Source organism: Bombyx mandarina, chromosome 07, assembly GCF_030267445.1.
Source record: "Bombyx mandarina strain Sakado chromosome 07, ASM3026744v2".
In the NCBI taxonomy this organism is placed as follows: Eukaryota; Metazoa; Arthropoda; class Insecta; order Lepidoptera; family Bombycidae; genus Bombyx; species Bombyx mandarina.
The window spans coordinates 5,353,761-5,371,754 of record NC_143214.1 but is presented as its reverse complement, the minus strand read 5'-3'; the positions used below and the strand labels follow the sequence as shown (position 1 = coordinate 5,371,754).

General features: G+C 35.4%; 1 protein-coding gene across 2 annotated transcripts in view; it reads right to left on the bottom strand.

Moving 5' to 3' along the window:
- LOC114250432 (PAS domain-containing protein cky-1) overlaps positions 1 to 17,688 on the bottom strand; it is a 176,339-nt gene extending 158,651 nt beyond the window's left edge. Inside the window, exon 1 of one of the 2 annotated variants that reach the window (XM_028184300.2) lies at positions 17,158 to 17,688. The gene's annotated coding sequence lies outside the window, so the exon portion shown is untranslated. The remainder of the gene's footprint in view (positions 1 to 17,157) is intronic. The other variant, XM_028184299.2, reaches the window with a different exon arrangement.
- Positions 17,689 to 17,994: the final 306 nt, after the last annotated feature.

The window sequence follows — 17,994 nt, the reverse complement described above, 5'->3', positions numbered from 1 at the left end:
GTAAATTAGACCGCATGGCTGATCTGCGGTAAAAAATTGTCAGGTTCGTGGTACCTACACATGGAGCTCACAATACGCGCTTATTACCAGCATTTATCACTTACGTCGTCCATGAAAACGCAGTAAAATCAGTATACATACAAAATGTCGGAAATAAGAATCGATTAAGCGGTAAAAGTAGAATTATGTCTATGACTCGCAAAATCCGACGCAAATATTATGCCTAAGTAAACATGACAATTACTCAAAAGAAAACCCTGTAAAATAACTTCAGCTAAACATAATTCACAGTTCAAACAAAGATGATACTGATAGCAAGTCCACTGTAAATAAATTGTGTACTCATATTATTGGGTACCTTGTCGTAGATACAGATTAGATGATTCGAATCTTATTGTTTAAGTGAATTATAATTAAGGGACTCGTTTTAATTATCAAAGTAATTGTTCACAGTGTTTTCATCGTAGGGTAGATGTTATCATGAAATGAAAGCAATCTTAATTAAATATTATACAATTTCTAGTTTCGTTAATGTTAAATGTTGGTAGGACGTTATGTGAGCCCAAGCGTATATATTCCACTATTTTTTATGCAGTGAAACAGCTACGAATTCGATTGCAAGAGGCAGTCCTAATAGAAATTTGTTTGAGAATTCGAATTCATATCTCAAAGTAACTGAAGGCATACTAGCTGTGATGTGGTTATGTGCTGTCAGATGCGCCAAGTGCTCATCTGCCAAATAAAAACAATTAAAAAATAATAGTTTAAAAAAACTAACAAAATATGCTTTAATAGAAAATAAACTAAAAAATAGAAAATAAATTTTAATACATTTGAATTAAAAATAGTGTAAGAAAAAATGATTTTATTGTAAAAAAAAGTATGGTGTGCATGGTATCAGTAGTTACAAATATTTTATGAACAGATATGAGTAGAAGGGTTATTTTCATATATTTATTATTTTTTTTTATTTTTTTTTGAATTGTAATCGGTCCTTAATAAGTATACCAAATTTCGAGGTAATTCGACGTTTTGAAGGGGGCAAAATCATGTTTAAAGATTCCGTTACATACTAACATACATACGTCTGAAGCTAATAAAAGCGTATTAAAATAGACTGAAGGATTTCAGAGCGGTTTCATAATATTTATTAACTTCATTTCTAAAACAGTATTACGCCGAACAGTGCAATGAACTCTATCGCCGAGTAAATAATACATTGATCTAAAAAAAAACTAAAGTCACAGTTAGATACGCTGTAAAAATTAATAACCATAGAGAAAACACTGGTTTGTCGTACAAAAGACATCCAGAATGTCGATTCAAATTATGATAAGACGCAGTGAATTAGTTCTGGTAGAATATAATGACCTGCGATTAGACTGACGTTACATTCGACTTGAAAATATATTTTAGTTTTGGATATGGTAATTCCTAAAAATATTATTAAAATTTCGAATTGATTTGAACCTTCATCTTAGTTATAAGCATTATTATTTAATGGGTTCTTGTCATGTTGGAACGAAGTTTCTTATGGGATGATGCAGAGGGGTACCCTAACCGGGAAAAAACGTCCGTAACGTAAGATTTTTAATTAGTAATGCACACAGTGTACGACTTAACTTTGTAATAACGTACAAAAAATAACATATTTTTTTATCATTCATTGACCACCATCTCAGAGCGTTCGTTTGGGCAATACACTAACTCTTATGAAAACAACCGTGAATGAAGTGTACCACAATAAGTTCGCACGTTACCGAATGACCGTGGGTTGTTGCGAAACCTCCAGTTTTATTTCCTTTATACCTCGAATAGAACTTAAAATTAATATTTTTATAATAAAGAAATTCGTTCCTATCCGGTGTCCCACGACTCCACACATATATAGTAATTTTTTATTTTATTTGAATGAGTTATCGATTTTTCTGTGCAATTTCAAGTATCGTGACTACGTCATAATATAGCGAGTAGGACTTTAGAAGCAGACAAATCAGTCTACTCTCTTTCTGGTCCGTTTTCGGATGTTATCAATGGGATTCAATATTTCACCCAACCCCGCTTTTCTTTCCCTACCAATGTTAATAGCCTTAAGAGGCTATTGCAGCTTAGCCCTAACATGTAGGCTCACGGGGCTCAAACCGGAGTGTTGCTAACATTGGTCCTAGCAAGAGCAGTGCTTCGCAGAATCTACCACCGGATCGGAAATGCGACCCACTGAGAAGATCCGGCGAGAAACTCAGTGGTCTATGTCTATGGGTTAATTCGCTCGTCGAGCCCTTCGTCGCAAGTGACGGGTTCGACGAGGATGGTGACCGGTGCTTGTGGTACCTAAAAGCACCATTAATGGATCGGAAGGATCCGTAATCACGTGTAAGTCACGCACATCATAAGCGGTGGATGTGAAATCTTTATAAATAATCGATCTCTTTTTCTGGGATGCTCTCATTCTTTTTAGCGGCATTCTTTACCTTTTTAGAGTATATTTTTACTATAGTAGTAGTAGTAGTTTACCTACAAGCTCACAACCTAGCTGTTGCTATGCCGTGAAGTCTACGAGAACGTCGAAGCACATAATTGCCGAGGCAAATCTCAATCGTATTGAAGTAAAGGCTATCATCTATAATATAAATAGGATTCACGTGGATGTGTAGAACAGATATTTCGCTATAAAAATAGATGTAATGGTTATCGTCGGTAAGCACTATCGTTTTAACTATATCTACTGTGATTATTTGTTTGTTGGCTAGTTAGTTGGCCACGAGGGCCGTAATTCTATGGTAATTAAGACCTCGACGTAATGTCATAATCGGGAACGAACTAAATGCAATGGTGTCCATAATATGTCCATCGATAGTGACTGCCAATATACTGGCTCGTCCACTTTACTATGGTAACAAAACTCCTTACTATTGATTATCAAGAAGACATATCCAAAAATATTCATCAAATCCCTTTTTCGTAGTTCCAGGGTACATTCTTTCGAGCGTTGAATGACGCGACGCATCTTAAAGCTATGTCCCCACGAAATCAGCCATTCTCTTTAATAGCAGTGCCATAGCTGCGTTTTAAATAATCTACTTGAAATATTTGAATACAGCTTCATTGCTTTTGAACAAAATACAAACAAATTACGGTCAGAAAGAAATAAGATTTACTTATTGTATTGACTTTATTATGATTAGGTTAATTTGTTCGGCACGTTTTTATTTTAATTTGCGGATGATTAAATTAGTAATAACTAATAGGGTGTTTTTTCATTGTACAGATTTTAATGCTAACTATGATGATATCCCATAGATTTCACAATAAAAATCTTGCGATTGAATCTTAATTATAGCATAGAACGAGCCTCTTCCTCTTCGAATAGACTGCTTGAAGTCATGATTGATTCGACGGAGCAGATATTTATCAACATATGATCATACAACAACATACGGTAGGCGGTTTGGATCTGTCCCATCGCTGACGTCCATAGGCGACGGTAACCAATCACCATCAGGTGGGCCGTAAGCTCGTCTGCCTACAAAGGCAATAATAAAAGCCTATATAGGAATATATACGACAAAGGGAAGATCTTCCACCGAGCGGATGATATTGCTCGGTAGACCGACGGTCCAGATGTTGTTATTCGGAACTTGTATATATGCGCTTTATCTTGAAAATGTCGTAAGCGAGATTCAGGCATCTGTCAATTATCTTGCGTTGTATGATGGCTACCCGCCACATCACTCCCCTCCGAGACTGGAGGTCGTGTCATATTTTAGTTATCGTTGTCCATGCTGAGATTAGCTTGCAAGTGCCAGTGCTGCTCGAAGTTTGCGGTGAGTCGAAACTGAGCTTGAATGCTGCGTGATTGTCGCCAGTGCTGCTTGAAGTCTGCGGTGAGTCGAGACTGAGCTTGAATGCTGCGCGATGAGGCAGTGTAGGTACGTGCCGTAGGGCCAGGAAGCGCGGTGAGTCGGCTGCGATGGTCCTGTTGAGGCTGCGATGCTGGCTTGCTGTGGGACGACTGTCGATTGACTTGCTTTTATCTGCGAGAATACCGGGATTGTGGTAGCCGAAGTTCTTGATGCGCTGATGATGAATCAGAAGGCTGCGTGTTCAAATCACGTCGGGGTCACCAGTTGTGGGAATATATACGACAAAGGGAAGATCTTCCACCGAGCGGATGATATTGCTCGGTAGACCGACGGTCCAGATGTTGTTATTCGGAACTTGTATATATGCGCTTTATCTTGAAAATGTCGTAAGCGAGATTCAGGCATCTGTCAATTATCTTGCGTTGTATGATGGCTACCCGCCACACCTAGTTAATTTTCGCTAAACTTTAACTAATGTACAAAGATCCTTACGAGTGTTACAATACACAAAGCATCGCTTTAAAACAATCGAACGTAAAAGCTTCTCGTAATTACCTTTTTAAAGGCATCGAAAACGAGAATGCTTCTTAAAAATCAGACCCGTTTAAACAAAGACCACCTGCGTCCACCCCGTAAGTAACCGCTAAATACTGGTGTTAATTCCGATGCTGCATAGCACCCCGACGGCAAGGGACATGCTAATGTACATGTTAAAAACTGAACCCAAATATTTAAAGGTAAACAGCTGGTGGCGGAAAATGAACATGAGGATCGACGTTTAAAAATAAGCATAGAGCCGCGATCTTTGAATTTGGACCGCGACAGTTGTGCCAACATGAAAGAACTGTTTAAATTTTATAGAAGGAACTTTTTATTCTTGGCTGGCTAATAACTTAAAATAAACTTGCAAATTTTTGTTGAAGATTTCAGTCATTTACGATCTTAACCTTTTTTTTTTATAAAATACTAGCTGACCCGGCAGACGTTGTAGTGCCTCAATAGATAAATAAAAGACCGAAGCTTTTGTATAAAATAAACTTAAAACAAACAAAAGGAATCCACCCGACACATCAAATTGTTATTTTTATTTAATACCGATAATTTTCATACTTTCATACTTTCAAACCTTCTCTGAACTTCCACAAAAATTTAAGACCAAAATTAGCCAAATTGGTCCAGCCTTTCTTGAGTTTTAGCAAGACTAACGAACAGCAATTCATTTTTATAGATATAGATAGACAACTTCGCGTATTTAAACAAATAAATATTTAACTTATTTCTTCTTGTTAACCATTATGATATACGACATGAATAATGTAATAAAAATATTATGAAATAACTGTACTAAATATCGTAAATTGTATGATTGAAATTAAATGAGGATGAACGGAAAAAAATTAAATTATCAATAGATCGTAAACCAGTCATGGATGACCTCACACAGCAAATTTCGTTTAATGTTAAAAACCATGTGATTTCGTAGTATTGATTTGCATTAAAAAAAAACCATTACTCACACTTGCAACGGGTATGCATTGCTTAAATTCCAATAATATAAACGTAAAAAACAGGTTGATCTTAACCCTTTTCGAGAAATAGAGTTACTCATCCATCGAACAAGGAACATCCTAGTCGAACTCGGATCCTGTTACTAAAGCTATCATGCAATGTGTAAATACAGCGATGACCGAATCAAAATTTAATTAAGCATGTATTAAATACAACTATAAACTTGTTGCTAATGAAGTAGCTGGTTTTTTTGAAACTTTTTACATTTAATCAACACTAACCTATATTTAAAGGCTCATAAACAAAAATTAGTTGATGATGAAACTTATTGATGGGAAACAAAAATATTGACGTGATGAGAACTTCACAAAACCTTTTGAACTTCGATGTTAGGCTTTACGAATTAAATTTACGTTTGATTTTTATACAATTTTTAGAGGGAGAGAGAAAGAGAGACAGAGTTGTGTATATACCTACAGGGTATACAAAGGCAGACAAAGAAGAATTTAGATTATGGTCTGTCGATCATCATTGATAATCACAATATTATCATCTCGGATTATTGATTAGGAGACCCGTAAGTCTCGAACTAATCCAAAAATTTCCCTACCTTTAATCTGTGATATCAGTATTCACATTTTTCTCCCCAACTCCATGTACCGTCTCCGAGTCCCCAAGTTCTATATTGGTTAATGTTAACAGAGCATGTAGTGATCCCCCACCATTATCCTGCCTATTTGAAGTAGCAAGTTAAGAGCCATTTAAATGTAACTAGAGCTTTAATCTCATGTCGCGAAGTGTGTAGCAGTATTTTTAGTCCACTGAGTTTCTCGCCGGATCTTCTCAGTTGCGATTCCGATCCGGTGGTAGATTCAGCGAAGCACTGCTCTTGTTAGGACTAGTGTTAGCAAATTCTCTCAGGTTCATCCCGTGAGCTAACCTACCCCTCAGAAATAACTGGAATAGCCTCTTGGACTACCTAAGCTGATAGCTTTGAGAGGCTATTTCAGCGTAACCTTAACTAGTAAGTGAGCTCACGGGGCTCAAACCTGATGACGTTGCTAACATGAACCCTAGCAAGAGCCGTGCTTCGCAGAATCTACCACCGGATCGGAAACGCGACCCACTGAGAAGATCCGGCGAGAAACTCAGTGGACTAAAAATACTCAGTAGACTGTGTCTGTGGGTTAATTTACTCGTCGAGCCCTTCGTCGCAACGGGTTCGACGAGAACGATGACCGGTAAAAAACACTGCGAAACAGCATTTACATTAGGTGAGACTTCAAATTGTTGGCCTATCCTTAAAAAAATACTAAACTACTTTAATTGAATCTGAAATCTAAACAGCCATTAAGACTTACAGAATATATTAACTCACTTCGTATACATATCTGCATACAGAATAGCTGGACAATACAATCAGTGTTACTCATTCAAAAACATGAAAACCCTTGTCGTATGTAATTATTACGAAAATAGCTACCTGACGTTCGATAGACCGTCGCATTGTGATGCACCGGAGAAAAGAAATCACATCGACTCAATGTTAAAACGTACAAATAAAAGGGCAAACGAGATGCGGCCGCGTACACTAAGATCTCGGTCAGGGAGCCGACTTCTTTTGTTTCCAGCCTCGAATCAGCCACAGTCTCGAATCTAGATGCTGTTTTCGAATTGTTTTTACGTTTTTTTCGCCTACGGCTTTTTCTTTATTGTCCCTCCGGCCGGGCACAAAAAGACAAAAGCCGGTGGCTTATGGCTCCCCATTGATATGCGAAGTTCGAATTGAAATTTAAATATTTGCTTGCGCGGATACTCGACGGGTATATTGAGTGTTTTGTTTTTAAATATCAACGTGTTTTCATGTAGGTTAGCGACGCTCCAAGTTAAGCCTGGTCGTGTTAGGAAAGTGAAAACGTATGGATTTCGTGATCAATTTGTCACGTTTTTGTGCACCTGCCTCAATCATTCAGTAACGATAATAATCAGGTACCGAACAAGATTAATTTGTTGATAGCATCGCTTAAACGGTGTAAATGAATCTTGGCTGAATCATTTCACAAAAAAAATACGAATAAAAAAAAACAGAGATGAACTCACGCTCTAAAATAATAATAAAAATGAATAACGATAACATTATTCGTTTCTATAACTGAAGTAACTTAAAAAAAATTATTAATGTCCTATTTAAATTATTATGTATACAGGAATTTAGGAATACATACATTCATTGTATTCCTAAAAAGTACAACGTCATTAATTTTTATTTAACTGAATTCTACAATAGCAGTCAGCAATCAATAGGTTTTCGCAATAAAAAGTCCAAATTTCTATCAATATGATAAACTAATTACAGCCCTGCGTCCCAGTAACTGGAGCAAAGAAATTTAATAGCGTTTTACGGAGTAGAGGTCATGGGTCAATATTGGATATTTATATTATAAACGTTCCAATGAGAGGACGACAGGTTTTTAATTGAACTAAGACTAATTTGCTGAAGATGTGTGCACAAATTAATAAAATAAAAACTAAAATAGCTTACCCGGAATAAACGTATTACTGCATTTGATTTTGAATCTTATTTCGAGCTCACCTAGTTATACATTACTATGTAAAATTTTACACACTGATCAAATTAACACGTCGTTAATTTTCTTTATGGTGTAATTGGTAAACATTACTGGCAGCCGCATTTTACACTGCTATTTTGTGAGGAATATTACGAACGATACCATCTGTATTTTTTTAAATTATATCTAGGTAAATTTTAAAATATATTTGTAACCTAAAATCGTTACCTACTTACATATACGTTGGGTATTTAATGAGTTTTTGATTGGTTTTAAAAATAGAGTTTATTTCATACAGTCACGAAGCCTAAACAGCTTTAGTAGTGTAGTCAACGGTAACAAATGTACTACAAAAATTACTAAAAAACATATAAGATTATAAAGTAGGTTCTGTAGCATGGAAATATCAGGCTATCTCTATGCAGTGTTGTCAACAATTACATATTAGCGAACAGAACTTAACTGCTGCTATGGCGTATTGTGAGCCAGCAAACGTAAGTATCATTGTTAAAGTTTCATCTATTCCTTGGATTTTAATGTCTATCTGTGAGAATAATTTAACACAAAGTTGAATATGCATACAGACGAACTACCAATAGAATAGAAAAAGAAAGAAATAAACAATATCAAAGGTTAAGGTATCTAGCATTGAATAAGAATTTCACAACGAAAGGCTCTATCGGTTGCTCTATCTCCTCCAGGCAACGTTTAACGCGGAGAGCTTGTGTCGTATAAAACGCACTTCGTACTTGTTCGTCAATTTATGACATTAAAAAGTGCTTTACCAAAAGTTCAACATATATGTATATCGTCGTTGTCGAACCAAAATCTGCTATGTGCCCTTTTTGAGATTTTTACTTTTCGACCTTTTCGTATAATTCACAGCCCTATCTACCGTATAAAAAAACTGTTAAGTGTCTGTGGCTTTAATATTGATCTATAGCTTTCATTTGATATAGTTCTTAAAAATTCACTTTCATATAAAATTTTATACGCAAATGTTTTTACTCATTAATTCAAAATAAAGTTTTTGCACATAGCATATTTTGGTTTGACACCGACGATATATCTCTCTTGTAGAATTTTGTAATTAATAGGCGGTAAATAAATAGCATACTGACTACTGCTATTTATTTAGCGCCTGTTATTTACAAACTTCCTTGGGAGAGAGACTTGTAAGCTTATTTTTCTGAATTAAACTTCAACTACAAAAGACATTTTTCTGATCTCTTTGTTTTTAACTTCACCTACAAAGGAGTTCAAGTACAAAAAATCAAGGGCAAATGATTTCTATGTTTTTGCGTCGTATCCTTTGAGTTTCGACTACAAAAGAGCTGTAGGTACAGATTCTAACGTTCTAGAAATAAATTGCGCTTTAGCTGTCTCTTTTTCTTGTAAGCACGTTCTAAATAATATTTCATTTCCGAATTTTACCGACTCTAGTTAACGAGCGGGTTTTTGTGCCATGTCTCATCGCCTTTTTTATTAAAATTTTCAACAGGCTTTGAAGCATAAATCCACGTTAATAACGTCGACAATTGCATAGTCAGTTTCGATTTTTTTGTTTAAAATTCAGCACGTAATCGCTCGATGCAAACTTTTTCTTTCAATTTGAAATCGTTAGGATAAATGTTAGGTATGACTTGTTATCATTGTCTAAATTATAATTAAAGTATTAGTAAATTAGATTGTACGTTCGTTCGGCCATCAAGATTTGCATGAAAATGATAATCCGGCATTAAACTCATCAAAGAAAACTAGTTCGGGTAAACTAAGATTAATTTAACTTTTTATTTATTTAATCCATAGAACGTTCATAGCCCACCTGGTGTTAAATAGTCACCGCAGCCCATAGACATATATAACGTAAATGCCGCCACCTACATTAAAATAAGGTCTAAGGTATCAGTATAGTTACAACGGCTGCCCCTTCAAACCGAAACGCATTACTTCTTCACTGCTGAAATAGGCAGGGCGGTGGTACCTATCCGCGCGAACTCACAAGAGGTCCTACCACCAGTAATTACGCAAATTATAATTTTGCGGGCTTGATTTTTACTACACGATATTATTCCTTCACCGTGGAAGTCAGTCCGTTAAGTACGTATTTCATTAGAAATATTAGTACCCGAGTGCGAGATTCGAACACCGTTGCATCGTTAGATACGAATACACCGGACGTCCTATCCTTTAGGCCACGACGACGACACCTAACCAATTAGTGCTGTTCATTAGTTTATCGTTCGACATATTATCTTAAAGTATTGAGAACTATATTTTTCTTTGTTCCTTGTGAAAGTATTTCGTTCTAATTTTAAATCATCAGAAATCAAAATTACTAATAATTTAATTTTCATAGTTAAGTCAGCCAGAGAAGCGATTATAGTTTTTTTTAAATAATTAATGCTATTTTATATTCAGGCGTTAAATAATAACTGTAAAATCTATAGAAGAAAACTGTAATTAAGCTGATGTTAAAATCACCTCAGATCTTGATAATTAGAGCAGCACGTGAGTAGCACACTAGCTTTCTCATAAAAAAAGCATTATTAAAATCGGTTCACTTCGAAGAAAGGTAACGCACAAAAAATACAATCGAAATAAGAACCTTATCTTGAAGTGCTTTCAACCAAATTTTTTCTCGGTAAAGTTTTTCAAATCTAAACCAATTTCAGAAGTTAGCGTCGCGCAAAACGGTTATCACACTGTCATACTACATTTCACATAATTTGATATTATGTTCGGTTAGCCCACTGAGTTTCTCGTCGGATCTTCTCAGTGGGTCTCGTTTCCGTTCCGGTGGTAGATTCTGCGAAGCACTGCTCTTGCTAGGGTCGGTGTTAGCAACACTCCGGTTTGAGCCCCGTGAGATCACCTACACACATTAGGGCGAAACTGAAATAGCCTCTCAAGGCTATCAGCATAGGTAGGGAAAAAAAATGTTCGGTTTACTAACGTAACTAACTAACTGACCAACGAGGTAAAACTATTTCACGGTTCTAGTTTAGGGCACAATCGAAAATAGATAGAAAACTCGGGACGGTGAGGTCTGTAAGCTACAACCGACCGGACGGTTACGATCAAAGGTAGTTTATCTATATATTAATACGTCAAGCTAAAACTTTGTACCCCTTCTCACGAAAATTGCGCGGACGGCGGAGTATGAAATTTCCCACACTTATAGAGTATATAGAGAAAGAGTGCACAATGTTAATAATTTTTTTTAAATTATACATAAAAATACATTAAATTAATAATAAAAAAAACATTACACATTCTACCATGTATCTGACACACGCAAGCATGCATTCTATTTGTTTATTGTCTAACTTTTCTTATTGCTTATAGTCTGTGCTCAAATTGAGAATAGAATAATACTGTTTGTCTCTATTGATGTTTGTCTAAAGTGTAGTCTTGGCGAAATCTGTGATTATAGAAGTGTCTTTGACAATAGAATCATAATAGTGTACAAACTTATAATTATAATTAATTATAGTCGAATTTCGACTACCAGGGGTTAAACAGTTAATGTAAATGCTTCATCACCTAACTAGCTTGTACTTCAACACAGAAGTGGTATGCAAATATGTATCGTTAAATAGCGGAGTAGAGCTTATTGTACAGTGAGACTTTATTTTACACAATATATACTTATATAAAAGTAGGTAGGTAGCATAAGGCCCACCTGATATGAGCGGTTACCGCCGTGGTGGACGTCAGCAATGCTAATAAATATAAAATCAACAGAAATTCGAAACACTAAATACAAAGGTAAAATGGGCGCTTTTATCGCTTACATCGATTTTTTTGAGACAGCCATTAGACGGACAAGAATTATCCAAATAAATAAGTTAACCGAAGTATATGTACTTATCGATTTGAAAAAAATCAATGAAATATATTTATTTATATTAATATTGTGTATTTATTTTAAGATAATGATAATAAGTATCATTGAGATAAATACGAAATTAAGTAGATTAAATACTTTGAGGCTAATAAAAAAAAATATATTACTGATGAACTATAAAATGTATGTTTGTACTTATAATTACAGTAATACATTTTAATAGTCTATATAGAGTGAGAAACGTTAGAGACTGTCAGTAAGATCCACATCCGGTTAGCAACCGGTTCGGGATACCAATTTGCTTAAATATCTATTTATGTTCTATAACTTTATCTAATATCAATCTGCTAAGCCTTATTGAAGACTGATTTTCTGTGTTTAAATCTATGTCCTGTGTGAAGCGCGATAAAGTTGACTTTTGCTAGTATGTTGAAGCGTCGAACCGTGACAGACTTAATTTTGCACTGTGCTTTTAGAAGAACACGGATAAATTCGACTGGAATACTGTGTAACATTCAGACGCGGTTACAATGCCTTAGCGATAAGGCTTGTTTCACGTAAAGTTAGAAATAACTTTTTCAATTTAATAAAAATACTAGGATTCATTTTCAAATTACTAAAGAGTAAAAATGTATTAAATGTATTTTTTAGTATTAGTTAAGAATGTAAGCTAAGTAAGGTAGTAAATTAAACTATGTAGTTAACTATAAAAACACACGTAAAAAACAAATCGAACTAACAACTACCAGATAGTAGTCATTAATGAATAATATATATTTATTAATTATTAATAAGTTAATCTACATATATATTTTTAATAGAAACAGTACACTGTGATCCCAATCAATTCTTATTTTTAGTCAGAATTTATTTAAAAAATTACCGTCGGAACTATACCTGAAACAACAATAAAAAACAAAATGTCTTTAAATTAGGCAGTTTTTTACTTTTACCGATTAAATGTTAACGGAAAATTCATTCGGAAGTTGTAAAATGCACAAAATATTGATTAGGCAAAGTTAGCATCTTCTTGATGAGGTCTAGAACAGAAAAAGTTCAAGAAACTATACCTATTCTCATTTAAAGATTTAACTGAGATCGCTTAAAAAATTACCAACGTTTTCTAATTCAAAAACAGATGGCCTATCTCGGTAATGAGCGACCAAAAGCCACCACGTATTGTCTCGCAAAAAACATGACTAACAAACATACGATGCGTCATTTGACCTATTAAATAAAACGTGAACAAAAAACACTAGACTTATTGTAAGGTTGGGGTCTGTACTTTTTACGTCAATTAAGATGGTACATTTGTCTAATATTTTCCTTAATGGCGTACAAAAACGCTTCGAACGCTCCTCCGAAATGCGGGATAAGAGTAATGACAACATACGTGACCGTCTGTATTGTAGTCCTTATATTTTTATTTTAACGTGGAGCAACAGGTTGTCATAAGCAACGCAGAGCCGTTGAGAATACTCATGTAACAATATTATTGTTTATTGTTTATTGTACCTATATTTTCTCGGCAAATAAAAATATAATTTTTAATTTTCTAGGCAGTCTAAATTAAATAACAATATTGTACACGTGAAATTTAATAACATCACTAGACGATGACCGAGTTTAGCTGTTTTTTTTTTATAACGCCATCTTGTTGTGTCTTTAAAGCAGCTAGTTGCTCTCAATTAAGAAAAATAGTATTATTATTCGCCAATAGATGTCGGGAAGAGTTGATTATTGAAAACACGAATAAAACAACAATTTCCGAAAATAAATCGTAGCTATACCGATTTATCGCCCCCGAAATCCCCTGTATACTAAATGTTATGAAAATCGTTGGAGCCGTTTTCGAGATTCAGATTATATATATATATTAATATACAAGAATTGCACGTTAAAGGTATAAGATTAAATTTATTTTTACTTTTGCATTCCAACCACGTTCTGCTATAGCTATCAAATTATTAAAAGAATCAACTACATTTGTAGACACTTCCTTCTTTGCCAATGTCGTTCTTTGACTGTATATCAATCACAAAAGGTTTCCGTAGACATTTGATTCGAAGGCATATAACATAAATAAATGAATTTGAAAATAACAACTTTAAATATTAAATATATAAATAAGCATCGCTTCAAGCTGACGAGCGTGTTTATATAAATGATATTCTCTGATTTAAGTATAGAGCGCTAAAAAGTAGATTTGTTGAATGTCCGTGAACTATAAATTGTAATTGTGAGATAGTTTTTATTATTTGGCAATCAATTTAGTAACAATAAGTTCATACAGAATGCCATATTTTTACTTAACCAGTCAGTTTTTACTTAACAATACGTTTCCTTTAAATATTATGTTAGTGCTTATCTAACATACAATACATTGCTAATTTTGAGCTAATAGGTAGATATTACAGTTTCAGTCTTATTCCGGCACCCTGTACAAAATTTAACTAAATTCTCTTACTTTTTTTTTTATTGCTTAGATGGGTGGATGAGCTCACAGCCCACCTAGTGTTAAGTGGTCATTGGAGCAAATAGACATCTACAACGTAAATGCGCCACCCACCTTGAAATATAAGTTCTAAGGTCTAAGTATAGTTACAACGGCTGCCCCACCCTTCAAACCGAAACGCATTACTGCGTCACGGCAGTAATAGGCAGCGTGGTGGTGCCTACCCGCGCGGACTCACAAGAGGTCCTACCACCAGTAATATTTCTGTCTGTCCAGTCTTATTTCCTATTATTTACTAATAATTTTATTATTACATCTGTATTAAAACTTGAAATCATATTATCTATAGTTGTATGTTTTGTACAAGGTAAATTTTCTTACACATGTTCGTTAAATTACGTATTGTCTCGCCGTCGAAAGAATGCGATCGATCCTCATCAAAAGTTAGCATACAATTACAGGATTGATACCAAGTTAACGTAATGGCATTCTTTCTAAATGTACTTTAGTATACTGGGAAAGAAACTTTTTTTTACATCGTAAATTCAAGGCTATACTCGTATAGTCTTTTCAATGGCACCTTGACAGAAACGTATTCCTTCAGTGACCGTAGTATTCTTAAGTAAGTAAGAAGTAACAAAAGAAGTTCCCATAGACACAGCCCACTGAGTTTCTCGCCGGATCTTCTCAGTGGGTCGCGTTTCCGATGCGGTGGTAAATTCTGCGAAGCACTGCTCTTGCTAGGGTCAGTGTTAGCATCACTCCGGCTTGAGCCCCGTGAGCTCACTTACTAGTTAAGGTTACGCCGAAATAGCCTCTCAAGGCTATCAGCTTAGGTAGGAAAAAAAAGAAGAATAAGTACAATCGACATTTTGAAGACCTTCAAGGGTTTTTATAAATGTGAAATCAAAAGAAATCTAGTATAACACATTCATGTAATTGAACTTGGATTTCATGCTTTTTTATTGACGTAAGAAATAAGACATGAATCTAGAATACAAAATTTCGTAAAACTTTACAATTACATTTTTTAAAGCTTCCTATTTCGGCAAATGGGTTTCATTTTCTTATTGATTTTCTTTAGTAAATCGAGTAAATTAAAATGCGCTTGCGTTTTCCATAAAGAGTGTAATAATTGGAATAAGTAAAAACAATGACAGACATAAGTGACACAATGACATTAGTCATACATAAAAAATATTAAATTATTTATTGAGGTTTATCGCGCGAACACTTCCGAAATACCACGTATTCACATACGCTACGTCGTCTCTTAATAAGTTCATCTGTCGATCCACTACAATAAATAAAAACAATTTTTAATGTCAAATTATTTAAAAGATAGGTAACAACAAAAATCGTAGGAAATTAGTGAATCCAATCATTCAATGTACTAATTACAATGCTAATAATTTTATAATTCAGTGCCGATCATCTTCCTGGAATAGTAAGTTTCAATTTTACGGCAAGCAATCCGTATTGTTTTTTGTGAATGGCGCGATTTGAATCCTACGACATATACCAAGTTTATAATTACGTCTACTAGACCACAATTTCTATGGGATTACATTTTTAATATTGATAAAACTTGCAAGTGGAAACACAGTGGAAGTGTTTCATAAACTCTCCTGTGGAAAAAAAACCTAAGTTTATGAAACACTTCCACTGTGTTTCCACTTGCAAGTTTTATCAATATTAAAAATGTAATCCCATAGAAATTATGGTCTACTTTGCATGTATTTGCAGTGAAGTTTCCATGCATTTTGTTTAAGACAGCATTTATTAATAAATAATTGCATCTGTCATATTTAGTTGTTATTGATAAGTTTCTCGCGTATGAAGGTGGGCAACAGCATTCTCTGTTGGACGTCTTTCTTCGTTATCATTGAAAGTTTATAGAAGATAAGCCGATGTTTGAAGTGCCACGAGGTCAGAACATACTACTTTGCAAATTAAGCAAAGTAGTATGTTTGACAGCTTTCATGAAAGCTTTACAATTATGTATTCATTAGTTGACATAATAACAAGGAATATATCTCACCACAATATATAAAAACAGATTGCAGATTGATTTTCAAAAAGTAACCATACTGTAGTAGTACGTACTGCCCACTGACTTTCTCGGCGAATTTTAGCAGTGGGTCGCGATTCCGATCCTGTGGTAGATTCTGCGAAGCATTGCTCTTGGTAGGGCTAGTATTAGCAAATTCTCTCAGGTTGAGCCCGTGAGCTCACCTACCCGTCAAGGCGTAGCTAGAATGGCCTCATAGGCTACTAGCGAATAGTAGGGGGGAAAAAGTACGTACTGAGACTGGTGCCCATGCTAGATTTAAGGCTTGTGTTTCAGGACATCAGATAAACATAATCAATTTAATATTAAGCGCCTTACCTTCAAGTTCCAAATTCGAATTCTTCGGATTAAGGATAGCTCAAACGATAGTATTTAATGTAAGCATATGATAGGAAATGAAAGTGAGATTCCTACAGATAGAGGTAGAGTAATTGAAGTCACTGTTATCGATCTTGGTTACACTATAGTTACAGTGGTAGCAGGCAAATATTTGAATGATAGAAAGTGTGGAAATGGTAGTGACTTCAGCAGTCTATGCGTCGGGATTAATACCAGGATTTAGAGGTGAGTATCTTGAGTAAGTTCTTCTAGAATTGTTTTATCGCTCTAGATGGCTAGTGACGATATACTGATGTGTTTGTTGTTACAGGATTATCAAAGCACAAACGCCACAGCATGATATAAGGTCGAAAGCTTGATTGTAATACGGCCGTTCCATCTTTCAAAGTGCAATGCTTGCTGCTTCATTCTTAAAATATGGTCGCATGATGGTCGTACCTATCAATAAATTTGCATATTTTCATCACTTTAAAGCAGATATAAGAACGATTATAACATACCACAGTATATGAGTCCTTCACAATCCTCTTTACGTAAATACGAAATTGCACAAAATATAATAAATTAAGTCTAAAGTCTGTCTTACACAAACGTACGGACAGACCAGTTCGAGCAAATTCTAATAGTTCACACCTTTTTACTTAACACATTTAACAAGTCAAATTTCACGCCCTTGTAAACGCTGAAGTGAATCAAGCAGACCTAGAAAACGTTTAGCACTCAATTCGGAACACTGTACTCAAATACACGGTCATTAATACACATTCGGGCACGATCCACAAGGCATACCGAATAGAAAAAGAAAATAGTGTCGTTTACGTTAGATCTACACAGAAACGGTCGGTCATTCGTTCCATTTTCGAGATTATTGTTCTGGGTTCGGCCAATCGGGGCTCGGGTTTCGGCGAGATTCGGCAGCGCTCGCGCTTGATGTAAGCGTGCTCTGCGCACGACCAACGGCGCCACACTGCCTTCGCGCGCTTTTCGAAGCCTCCGCAGCCTCCAGCTCTCAGCTACGAGACGCAAGAGCAGAGCTGTCGATACAATAACGTTTTTCTCACGGAAAGGACTTACGATATATAGCTCGTAGTCGTGTAACGGTAAGGTGTCATCGCTGACTGATGTTGATGAGTGGTTTTGTTTTAGTGTTGACGTGCTGCTTTTATTTTGTACTATGGCTCCGTGTTATGACCGCCCGGTTCTTATGAGCCGTGGTTAATCGGGATTGAAGATGCTGGGGACTGTCAATTTGTTGATGTATAATCTGACAACGGGTTAACTACGATGCTCTTGTTTGAGATCGAGGTAATACGAGAGGTTACAGGTTAGGGTCGTTT